Below are 13,413 nucleotides of genomic sequence, written 5' to 3' on the forward strand. Positions count from 1 at the left end.
CACATTCTAAGATAATATGGAAAGTGCCGCTATTATGGTAAAAAGTCATTTCCCCATCTATTATATAGGACAGCTTTTTTAAATACCTATTTCCAGCTGTTGTGATACACAAACCCATTAATGTTTGGCAGGCTAATCCTTTAGACATTTTTTTCTTATCAACATTGGAACATATTTTACTAGAGTTTTGCCTTTAATAAAAACCCTCAAACAAAAAACACAGTCCATAATCTGTTACCTTAGTAGAAACACACTACATATATCTTCAAATAATGAAGTTTAAACTTTCCTAATGTGAAGATTTGTGCCAAAGAGATAGCTCCTAACGCAAGCCCTAATTAATCTGAAACTGAGGTTATCCACACTAGGATGCATGTTGTCGTCTGCACTTCTTACACTAATTTGTGTTTGTTCTTTATCTTTATTCTCTGCTCCCCATATGTGAAAACTACTAGCTGACTTTCAGAAATAATTTAGTGCTCTGTTGCTCTGTCTTTTAGTGACCTATTATAAGTTTACCTTCATGAAAATGTAAGACAAAAAAAGAAAAATCAGTCCTCTGTTACAGTCTGATAGACAAGCCAAAACATTTATTACGAAAATAAAACTTTTCATTATATTCAGTGTTATCGTATTTGTTTCCACTTAAAAATAGTTATTAAATTAATCCAAGGTTCTTAATCCAGAAATTCACCTATGCAAAAGTAACATCTCCACCCACCCAGGATTACAGCCTATTAACTTAAACATGCCTTTGTCTAGCTTTTCTTCTCTTTTTGCACTGTAGTGAATATATACTTCTTTAATGCTTATTAAAGCTTATTTTATTGGTTGGTAAGGGTATACCACTTAACAAATCACATTGGTAAGCATGTACAACTTAACCTTATTCAGTAGGATAAGGTTTGCCCATCTTTCTTAGTCTTTAGCTAGCTATTATGTAAATAAGCACGAGATCCCTTTGTCAAATAATATTGCAACTCCTGTAAAACACACACACTTTTTTCTTTACCCCCACCTTGGGGGCCTTTTGTAAATCTGCAAACTGATTTCCTCCAAATGAGGAAATAAGCTACATTTTCGTACATCTTGGTTATTGTATGTATTTTCTTTCTGCATATGTGGAAGCCTATTCATGTGCCAAGTGTGATGCTGAAACAGTAGTGAAGAAATTAGTAAAATAATTTATTTCTACATTTGGCATATCTCATAGCATTAATTTAGACAGAGGCACCAATTTTTCTGCAAATATTGTCCAGAATTTATACTCAATGTTTAAATTTTTTTACAGTTGCATTGTCCCTACCATCCACACTAATCTGGTATTGTTGAAAGGTCTAATCAGACTCTTAAATCAGAATTAACAAAATCTGCAGTGAGACAGGACTGAAATGGTCAGATGCTTCGTCTCTGACTTTGATGAATATGGGGGAAACTGTAAACGCTACTCGTAAACTAAGCCTGCATGAAAATCTTATGGGCCATCCCCATGAGAATCCCACCTTACCTACCAGTCAAATTGTGAACTAATATTTACAGATTAACCTTCGCTGAGCTATTGTTCAAAACTTGCTTCTATCTTGAAGACTTTTCATAAATGTACCAGGAAAGTCTTCCCACCACTGGCGACAATTCCATGTCATGATTTCAGACCAGGTAATTAGGACTCCGTAAAGGTATTCAAACACAAATCTTTGGGACCTCACCCCATTCTCCTAGCTTTAAAGGAAAAACAACAAATACTGCAGCAGAAACACAGCAAGTGGATGAAACAAGCCAAGACTTTAATAAAAAAAAAAAAATGATTAGCGCTTTCGCAAAACCACTTTTGCTTCTTCAGATCATACTCAACAACTAAAACACCATGAACTAAATACAAAGATACTATTCCCCTAGGCCACACCAACCAAGACACACACCGACAATTATGGTTGCTAAGTAACCAATTACGTGACACTAGTACATTTCAAAAAATATGCATAATCATGTCATTAGCAGTCTGTCTACTTCAAAAATTACTTTTACAAACATACATCTTTATATCACAGAAAGCATACAATACAATAAAATTCTACAACATTGTTTAAAACTTATTTCTTCAGCCTTCTGGATTTTAAGGCTGGCTGTATAGAAACACAATCATTCAGCCCATAGTATTGATGTGCTCTCAGTTTAAATATCCATCTCAGCTCTGTTGTAGCATTGGTCAGATCCCCTCTCCTAACACTAGAGGGTATAACTTCCAACACTATAGCCATGGGGTCAGCTATGGCCCCTAGCCTAGCCAACATAATCCTGGGCAAGTGGGAGGAGGATTATGTTTTAATAGAGAATATATGCAACATATCACAGTGCATCTGCACTTTACTGATGACATCTTTACTGCGTGGAAAGGAGACAGTGCTAAATTAGAAGATTTTATCCACTACCTGAATCAAACCACCAGCTTCCTGCATTTCACCTCTTCCCACAGCCTCACCTCGACAGTCTTCTTAGATATGCAGATTGCTAAAGACTTGGACTAAGGTAAAATGGACACAAATCTTTAAAGACGACCTACCAAAGTAAACCTCCTGCTACATATTAAGAGTCTCCATCCCACCAGGACAAAATGTAATGTTAAGTCCCAGGGCTATGGGTTGGCCAGGATCACCATGAAAATGGAACCCTTCCTTAAGAACCTAAATGATCTTGAAAATGATTTTTGGTGAGGGGATACAAAAGCAACATATTAAGAAGCATTCTGGAACCTGTAATTGAATTAAAAAGTACAAATTCACCAGTACTTAACAGTCCTTATAGGAGGGTTTTAAAGAAATCTATGGACAAGAAATCTAAAGACGGTTGAATCTTGACTTTTACTGTTGACTATCACAGCACTGTTATTATTATTAGAGAGAAATGGGCCATAATTACTGAAATCTCATATCTAATGGATATCCTTGGAGAAGCACCTTCCTTTGGTATAGGAAAGCCAGAAACATCAGGAGGTAGGTTGTAGGTAGGCCCAGACCACAGGATAAATAAGTATATATATAAGTGTGGAGCCAACTGTGTTTTTTATCAGCACATACAGGAGGGAGACATGTTTTTCTGCCCTTATTTAAAGACAGTGATTAAAACCATGCAGGAGGTGACTAACTCAATGCAGGTGCTTTACAGGGTAAGCTACAATGACTGTGAAGCATTTTATATGGGGGGAAACAAATTTAAAAGAAGGATTTCTGTCCATCTTTCCGAAATTATATCTAAGTGCAAGAATAATGCACTGGCTCGGCACCTACAGCTTCACAAAAGAGACAGTGGCTATAAATTTCAAATTACTGATCTTGCAGACCTTTTGGAACTAGAAGGAGACATCTCTAATCTTTTAGAAAAACATGAACTACTGTGGCAGCTGAAATTGAACTCTTTTAGAAAACCAGGGCTTAATTATTATCGCTCCATAAAAAGCATACTAGAACTTGGAAAACTGTGCCCCACTGTTTAAAAGACTATTAAAAGTCTGATATGGGAGGTGCAGCAGTTAGCATTGCCACATCACAGCAAGAGGCTCTCCGGTTCGATCCTCGGCTGGAGTGCCTTCTGTGCAGAGACTGCATGTCCTCCCTGTGGTCGCATGGGTTTCCTCCGGGTGCTCCGGTTTCCTCCCACATCCCAAAGACATGCTCTAGGTGGATTGGACACTCTAAATTGGCCTTAGGTGTTGGTGCGTGCGTGTGTGTGCCTTCTGTGGAAGGTTGGGTTCTGGGCTGGCAACTCGATACTGCAAAATTCCACTGTCAATCATCAGCGGACAGGTGATCCACTGTTGCGAGCCCCAACAGGGAAAAGCCAAAAGAAGAAGAAAAGTCTGATATGTGACTTATTAATGCTGACATAACACTCTAATATTATGCATGCCAATATTGTTATAAACAAATATCAAACACTGTAAATATTTTACAATGAAAATAACTGACATTGGTGCTGTTTTCAGATACTTTTACTCATTCAAACTAAGTGCTTTATTAGTTAGATGCCACACTTGAATGGATCCCCAGGGCCTTAATGCTTTATTTTCAACATGTTTCATTGTATTTCCACCTTGGCAAGTATAGCTATGGTTTTCAGCCTACTTGGGTGTTCACTCGTAGAGTAATACACGTGTTCATTAATATTAAATCTTTTTTTTTACATACAAACCTAATGAAGTATTTATTTGGTACGAAAAAGATCTTTGTTAAAAGTGTTTCCATTTATAAGTTACTAATATTCTGATAGATGTCTAGTGGTCGATCTTTTTGTTAGTCATTTTGTTAGTGAGTTGGCTTCTTAATAACATTTGGATTAGTAGGTTATCCTTAGGTTATCCTTAATAAGCTGTTCTTATATATTTTAATTTGTCTCTAGCTTTTTAGTTTCACTTCTAAGGTAGCACAGTATATATGTTTATATTATGGTGTTAAGAGGGAAGGGGGACTTGGTTAAAGAAATGACTTTAATGTTTTAATTGCTCTTAATAGAACCACCCTCTGGAACCACTCCCTTGCTTCAAATAACCTGATTATATATAAATAATGAATGTCTTTAATGGTTTTCATTATACTCAACTAGGATCACATGTTTGCGAGTTTCAGTAAAGGATATTCCATTTTTAACTCAACTGTGGACTACCTACTATTTTATTATTTTGTAGTATGTATTTTAAAGTTCAGTTTTTATTAGTGAACTAGGTGCGTAACATATTTCAAGGAGTGAAATTCACACCCTCCACACTGCAACGTTTCTGCTTGGTTTAATGTTATTTCTTAATACCAAAAAAGAAATGAGAAGAGGGAAAAGGCATTTGTTTACTTTAATAACTACCTTCTTCTCTTTCGGCTGTTCCTGTTAGGGGTCACCATAGTGGATTATCTGTTTCCATTTCTTCCTGTCCTCTGCATCTTGCTCTGTCACACCAACCGCCTGCATGTCCTCTCTCACCACGTCCATAAACCTTATCTTAGGTCTTCCTCTTTTCCTCTTACCTGGCAGCTCTAGCCTTAGCATACTTTTCCCAGTATACCCAGTATCCCACCTCAGCATGTCCAAACCAATGCAATCTTGCCTCTCTGACTTTGTCTTCAAACCGTCCAACCTGAGCTGACCCTCTAATATACGGATTCCTAATCATGTCCATCCTTGTCACACCCAGTGCAAATCTTAACATCTTTAACTCCACTTCCGGCTCTGACTCCTGCCTTTTTGTTAGTGCCACCGTCTCCAACCCATACAACATAGCTGGTCTCACTACCCTCTTGTAGACCTTCCCTTTCACTCTTACTGGTACCAGTCTGTCACAAATCACTCCTGACATTCCTTCTCCACCCTGCCTGTACTCTCTTCTTCACCTCTCTTCCACACTCACCATTACTCTGAACTGTTGATCCCAAGTACTTAAAGTCATCCACCTTCACCAACTCTACTCCCTGCATCCTCACCATTCCTTTATCCTCCCTCATTCACACACACATATTCTGTCTTAGTCATGCTGACCTTCATTCCTCTCTAGAGCACATCTCCATCTCTCCAGGGTCTCCTTAACCTAGTCCCTACTCTCACTACAGATCACAATGTCATCTGCAAACATCATAGTCCATGGGGCCTCCTGTCTGATCTCATCTGTCAACCTGTCCATCACCACTGCAAATAAAGGGCTCAGAGCTGATCCTTGATGTAATTCCACCTCCACCTTAAATGCATCTGTCACTCCCACTGCAGACTTCATCACTGTCACACTACCCTAGTACATATCCTGTACCACTCTTACATACTTCTCTGCCACTCGACTTCCTCATACAATACCACAACTCCTCTCTAGGCACCCTATCATATGTTTTCTCCATGTCCACAAAGACACAATGCATCTCCTTCTGACCTTTTCTATATTTCTCCAACAACACTCGCAGAGCAAATACTGTATCTGTAGTGCGCTTTCCCGGCATGAAACCATACTGCTGATCACTAATTATCACCTCCCTTCTTAATCTAGCTTCCACTACTCTTTCCCATAACTTCAAGCTGTGCCTGATCAGTTTTATCCCTCTGTAGTTACTACAGCTCTGCACATCACCCTTATTCTTAAAAATAGGTACCAAAACACTTATTCCTGCACTCCTCAGGCATCCTCTGACTTTCCAAGATTTCATTAAACAATCTGGTTAAAAACTCCACAGCCATTTCTCTTAAGCACCTCCATGCTTCCACTGGTATGTCATCTGGACCAACACCCTTTCCATTCTTCATCCTCTTCATAGCTGTCCATACTTCCTCCTTGCTAATCTGTTTTACTTCCTGATTCACACTCCCCACATAATCCAACCTTCTCTCTCTCTCATTCTCTTCAATCATCAGCTCCTCAAAGTACTCTCCATCTGCTCAACACACTCTCCTCAATTGTGAGTATGCTTCCCTCACTATCCTTTATCACCCTTACCTGCTGTACATCTTTCCCAGCTCAGTCCCTCTGTCTAGCCAATTGGTACAGGTCCTTTTCTCCCTCTTTAGTGTCCAACCATCATACAACTCTCCATATGCCTTATCCTTAGCCTTCGCCATCTCCCGCTTTGCCATGCTCATCTCCTTATACTCCCGTCATCTCTCTGACAATCCCACTTCTTCGCCAGCCTCTTCCTCTGTATAATCTCCTGTACTTCCTCATTCCACCACCAGGTCTCCTTGTCCTCCTTCCTCTGTCCAAATGTCACACCAAGTACCTTTCTAGCTGTCTCCCTTACTATCTCTGCTGTAGTTACCCAGCTATTTGGTAACTCTTCACTACCCCCCCCAGTGCCCGTTTAACTCTTCCCTGATCTCCACCTCACAATCAACTCACAATCACCCTTTTTCAACTTCCACCATTTGATCCTTGGCACTGCTCTCACACTTGCCCTCCTCTTCTTGATCACAGTCATTCTACAGACCACCATTCTATTCTGCCTAACTACACTTTCCCCTGTCACCAATTTACAGTTTCCAATCTCCTCCAGACTGACCCTTCTGCACAGGATATAATCCACCTGTGTTCATCTTCCTCCACTCTTGTATGTCACCCTATGCTCCTCCCCTCTTCTTAAAATACGTATTCACCACAGCCATGTCCATCCTTTTCGCAAAATCCACTACCATCTGACCACCTGCATTCCTCTCCTTAACACCACACCTGCCCATCACTTCCTCATCCCCTCTGTTCCCCTCACCGACATGCCCATTGAAATCCGCTCCAATCACCAGTCTCTCACCCTTGGGTATACTCACCACCACTTCATCCAACTCACTCCAAAGTTTTTCTTTCTCATCCATCGCACACCCAACTTGCAGAGCATATGCACTAACAACATTCATCATTACACTATCAATTTCCAGCTTCATAAACATTACTCAATCTGACCCACTTTTCACCTCCAAAACACTCTTGGCATATTGTTCCTTCAGGATAAACCCTACCCCATTTCTCCTCCCATTCACACCATGATAGAACAATTTGAACCCACCTCCTATACACCTGGCCTTACTCTCCTTCCATATGGTCTCTTGCACACACAATATATCAACCTTCCTTGTCTCCATCATATCAGCTAGCTTTCTCTCTCTCTACACCAGTCATACTGCCAACATTCAAAGTTCCTACCCTCACTACTACACTCCTAACCTTCCTCCTCTCTTTCTGCTTTCAGGCATGCCTTCCCTCTCTTCTTATTATCAGGTATGCCTTCCCCCCTCTTCTTCTCATACAAGAAATAAAAATATTTTACTATAAAATATGTTATTTATATTGTAAAAAGTAAAACAGAAAATGTTTTACTTACAGTTAAGTTCTTTGCCTCCTCTTCCCACCTGCTCAGAGTCCAGCCAAACATTAATAACATGAAGTGAGGCAAATGCTCTATAGTTCCTCACAAATTTAACAGAGTCAATAAAAGTCCACTCTTTCCACTTATTCTTGTACAGCCATATTTCAAAAATGTGACTGATGCCTTGCATTCTCACTTTTTTTCACTAATTTCCATGTTGCTGGTCGTCTTCCTGTTCATCTCCATCTCCCAACGGTATGTTCCAGTTAAATTCCACGGTACTCGTTGATTCTTTGGTCAACTCCTGTGGTTTTCTCGGTCTTTCAAGCATTTTCCTTTGAAACAGTACAGAAGGTTTCACTAGCAAAGTCTCTCTGTGTGCTTTACTATCAGAAGAAATAGAAGCAGTCTCTCCTATTGCTTAATGGCTCATTTTTTGTTGGACTAATTTTTGCATTTCCTCCTCAGCCTGTTCTGCATCAAAAAATGACTGATTCTCTAGGAAAAAATATTCTGAAGACAGCTGGGTACAGCAGCTTGAACCTGACACCTGCCTCTTAGCATTCTCCCATTACTGGAATACATTTATTTCCCTTCTGCCTGGTGTACAGTGAATCATTTTGCACACACTATTGTCTCCAACTTTTAATCATTTCCTTTTTTTGCCACATTTTTGTGAAGATCAACTCTTTCTTCTGGTAGGTTTGCACCTTTACTAAAAAAGGTCTTCGCTGCTTTCTCATGGACAGAATTGGAGCATACAAATGGTGTTCCCTTTCAGTTAACAGATCCTGCTGTGGCATACCAATTGCTTGCTCGCCTGCAGCAGAAAAGCTCAGATTTTCCCAACATGCTCTGTCCTCTAATTCTACCATTTTCTGAAAGATCTTTTCCTGAGCAGTCTCATACTCAGCCAGCCATTTCTTCATTACTACCTCTGTTTTTTGCAGTTTTATCAGCTCATCTAAATATCTGAAGCTTCCATTTTTCCATGGTTTGTTATTTCAGTTGATGTACTCCTTTAGTGTTTAGTTTATTTTAATCAGCTCTGAGCACACTGGACTTATTTTTCCTCTAGATTATTGGAAGCCATGTCTTGCACTAAAGCTGGAGCTTGAACTGCTTTCTGTTGAACAGCTGCAGGATTCTTCCCAATTAATGTTTTCTCTTCTTTTTTCTAGTTGATTTTCTTTCAGGCTCTCTTCATTTCTCCTCTGCACGCACCTAGGCAGTGTACTTACTAGCCACTAACTGGATTTTACTCAAGTTTACAATATCACTGGCTATAGTCTTCTAGTTTCTGCTTCCACACTGGATGAGCTGACATTAAGATGTTAATCAGTGTGCAGCCAACGTGGAAATATCAGGATGTGGCATTCTTGAACTGAACTGTGGTGGTTGCACTTTCAGAGAGGAGGCAAAATGATGTACTAAGAGTACCTCCCACCACTGCACAATGTTCAGAAAACCTGCCTGTGTCGCATCCATTCAAGAGGATTTGTACTGGACCTGCTCAAAGAATCTGCCACAAAATTGTGCTCTGAAGGAATGTAAACCACCTAAATAACGAAGTAAAATCAGACTGTAAAATCCTAAGTCAGAAGAGCCAGCCTGCAAAGGTGGTAAGATTTTGAGCCCCCTTGTTTGTTGATGTACCAAATGACCGTGACATTGGCTGTAAAAACCTTTAGAAGACCTGGAACCCTAAGGGAGTGAAAGGCCTCAAGAACTAAAATTAGAACCCTCTTCTCCTTGATGTTGATATGGTCTGCCCATTGTTGATGGGACCAAAGACTCTAGACAAGAGGGTTTTTGGAGAAGGCTCACTAACCTTGATCTAAAGCATAAGTGTACAGCTCCTGAGTAGGTAAAGGAGGCTAAAATAGGCAGACATGCATTATTTATTTTATTTGCAGTTTACCAGGGTGGTCCATTGGGCCTTGGGGAGCCTGTTTGCAATGGAGTCCTGGGGAGAAAAGCTCCAAGTTACAACTAGTTAAAGTAACAGTATTACAAATACAAATACGATACTATTAAAGAAAAGTGAAAATACATTTTTGGTTACACAGAGCTACTGAGAAGTCATAGCTGTAAATCTACAGCGGTTAAAGAGAATTTAGAAAATAAAAATGTCAGAGTAGGTCAAGTATCACAATTTTAACAATAATCAAATGTCAGGGTAGACAAGTATCACAGTATTAACAATAATCAAGTTAGTTCCAGCTGTAAAAGGTAGTGCAAAGGACCCCCATATAATGCATTAAGGAGGAATAAAAAGTGACAGCTTGCTAAGAAGGTGTCAGCAGAAGTGTTTGAAGTAGGAGGTGATATAGATAGAAATATTATGTAGGATGAGAGCAAGGGCATTCCCACAGTGATGTTAGGTGAGAGTGGAGAAGAGATTTGAAGATAGACTGTTATTGGTATGGATGAGAGGTGGGGGGGGGGGGTTCCAGTGCCATGTGAGGCAGAAGGAAAAAAGATGTTTGCCAGGTGGGCGACAGGGTTTATGCAGTTCAATTTGATTATGTTGGTCGGATTGCAAGCATCTGTTGGGAAGATGCATTTTAAAGGTTGAGATGAGGGAGGGACAGAGAGAAGGGCGAAATATAAGTTTATGTGCTTGGATAAGTTGTATGTAGATAAGATAATCGGGAAGATCAAGCCATTTCAGTTGGTGTAGGGAGGTACAGTGATGGGTGCCGGATCTGTGGCCAGTTGCGAATTTTGCATAGTAAAATAGTATAGTATATAACTTATAGTAACAGAAGGACAGTTCGCATTTGAGGGAGGATTGTAGGTTGGTAAGGATAGAGGTTCCATATAGTAGGGATGGAATTGGGTAGGTGTTGGCAAGTGTCAGCCGGGTAGGGGGAGAGAGAAATTGGTAATGACGATAAAGCATGCCCAGTTTTTTGTGTGTTTTTTTGACATTTGCCAGCAAATGGTTGTCAAACTTTAGTTGGTCATCCAATTTGGATGCCTAAGAGTTTGGCAGAGGAGACAGTTTCCAGAGAAGTGCTATCTTTGCTGGTAATAAGGAAAGAGTGTTTATCTAGGGTAATGCTTCTGGAGGGGGAAAATAACATTAGTTTGGTCTTGTTAGCATTTAGCGCTAAATGGTTCTGGAGCATCCATAGCTCTGTAGCAGAGAATGTTTCTTGGGCAAGTTTCATTAGGGTGGAAGTGCAGGACGAAGAGCAGATAATTGTCAAATCGTCTGCATACTGAATAAATTTAGAGTTAGGATTGCTTGGTGGAAGTCATTGATAAAGATGTTAAATAGAAGGGGACCTAGAATTGAGCCTTAGGGTACACTAGTGGGTGTGAATTGAAAAGGAGAAATTGCTTTTTTCCATAACTGCTTGTTGCCTATTTGATAAGTAGCTGGTGAACCAGTTAATAGTGCTATGGGGCAATAACCTATCTTTACAGCTCTCCGTTACACTGGGAGTCCCTCATGGTTCAATTCTTGGTCCCCTCCTATTCTCAATCTATATAAATGACCTTCATCTAGCAATTACTCAAGCTACCTTTATTCAATATGCAGATGATTCCACAATCGTCTGCTCAGCTAAATCTTCATTTGAACTACAGTCCTTAACCCAGAGAATGTTTATTATAGTAGAAAACTGTTTTTTACAACGTTGCCTCCTCCTGAACCCCAAAAAGACAAAACTATTGCTCTTCACACCCACCCGCAAGTCCAGACCAATTAACTTCTCAGTCCTATCCAATAACTGTACCATTATATCTCCAGACCTAACCACTAAACTCCTAGGTATAACAATAGATAACAACCTTACCTATGAAACTCACATTAACAATACTATAAAAACTGTAAACAGGAAACTGGGCTCCCTGTACAGGATAAAGCCATTCCTTACTCCACAAGCCAGAACTTCTATTGCCCTTACCCATTTAATCTCCACACTCCTATATGCTTCATCCATATATACAAATCTGACTGAAAACTGCCTCAACAAACTGTCTATCTCTTATAATAACATAGCTAGATTTGCCACAGCCTCCTCTTTCAGAACCCACCACTGTCATAATCGGAAACAACTAGGCTGGCTTGAGCTACAAAACCAAATCCATTATAACCAACTTATCACTGCCCATAAAACCTTCTTCCAACCAACTAAAACTCCAATACTATCAAACCTTTTTACCCCATATAAAAACCTTAATAACTTACGTTCATCCAAGAAATTACTAGTATCCACATGTATATCTAACAATAACTCTGGTGACTCTCTGTTCTGTAATGCTGTTGGAAAATACTGGAACCAACTTCCAAATGAACTTACATCCATGTCCTCTTTTAACACTATTTAAACAAAAATTGAAACTTTACCTTAAAATACACTGGCTATGCACCTGTACAAACCCAGACTAATCTAAAATGGCATTGCTATCATCATCACTGCTGATCTTGTTTTCTTCTTTTCAACCAATACCTCTACTTTCAAGGGCTAATCCAAATCTGTTCCTTACTCAAAAAAAAATTATTTTTTCTTAGTTAAGAATAGACTTACTAGCAAATTTATACAATGATCTGTAACAATCTTTGTATTCAATGACTGAAATGTTATGTAATATTCTATTACTTTTTGTACATGCATTTATATGTTAACCATTTTATGTTTATGTTTTATCTCTTTGCTAATCTTTTCAAGTGGAGCTTTTCTCTCCGGGCCTCTGCTGAAAATGGACATGTATCCAGTTAGACTAGCCAGGTCAACAAATGTAAAATAAAAATAAATAAATAAAATAAATAAAATAGAGGAGTGGGATAGGTTTACTTTAGAGAGCTTTGTAAGAAGAAGGTTATGAGAAATTGTGTCGAAAGCTTTAGAGAGATCAAGGAGGAGGGTGGAAACAATGTGACCAGAGTCACGGGCCTTGTTTACAGTTTTGAGGAAGGAGAGGAGAGCTGTGGTAGTACTATGGCCAGGACGGAATCCGTGCTGAGTGGAAGTTAGAAGGTTATTATTGATGAGGTAGGGTAGGAGTTGTAGATGGAAACATTTTTCGAGAATTTTAGAGATGGGGGATAGGATAGCGATGGGACGGAAGTTGGAGATATTATTATTGCTGCCACCCTTGTGGAGTGGAATAATATAGGCCTTTTTCCAGATCTGGGTAACATGGCATTCAGAAACAGATTGACTTATTAGGATGCTAATAGGGTAAGGCTATGGCTTCTGCAGCAGTTGTTAGGAAGAAGGAGGGTATTTCATCGGGTGCATTAGAACATGGTTTTAGTTTTTGAAGAATTTTTTTTTTATAGTAGAGATGTGAATAGGGTTTGTGGTGAAATGAGGAGGTTGCGGGGTATTGGAGTTATGGGAGAAGGAGTTCTGAGGAGGTTGCTGGGGGGGCTGGTGATTTCATGGTAAAGGATGATGTTAATTTTGAGATGGAGTTAATAAAGAATGAGTTAAATTGGGTAGCTAGATCAGAGTCTAAGGCATTAGGGTCAGGGCAAGGGTTTTCTTTTTTACCTGGGCTTAGAAGGGAAGAGATGCCATCCCAGAATTTCTTACGAGTTATTGTTGTGTTTGGTTTGGTGAGTGGAGAAATAGGCTTTATG

At 39.6% G+C, this 13,413-nt stretch overlaps 1 protein-coding gene across 2 annotated transcripts in view; it reads right to left on the reverse strand.

The window, feature by feature from the left end:
* The window catches only part of FNTA (farnesyltransferase, CAAX box, alpha), a 761,420-nt gene that overhangs the window by 93,837 nt on the left and 654,170 nt on the right, over window positions 1-13,413 (reverse strand). The gene's annotated exons all lie outside the window — the stretch shown is intronic.

Source organism: Protopterus annectens, chromosome 17.part0, assembly GCF_019279795.1.
Source record: "Protopterus annectens isolate FY-2018-M chromosome 17.part0, PAN1.0, whole genome shotgun sequence".
NCBI lineage: Eukaryota > Metazoa > Chordata > Ceratodontiformes > Protopteridae > Protopterus > Protopterus annectens.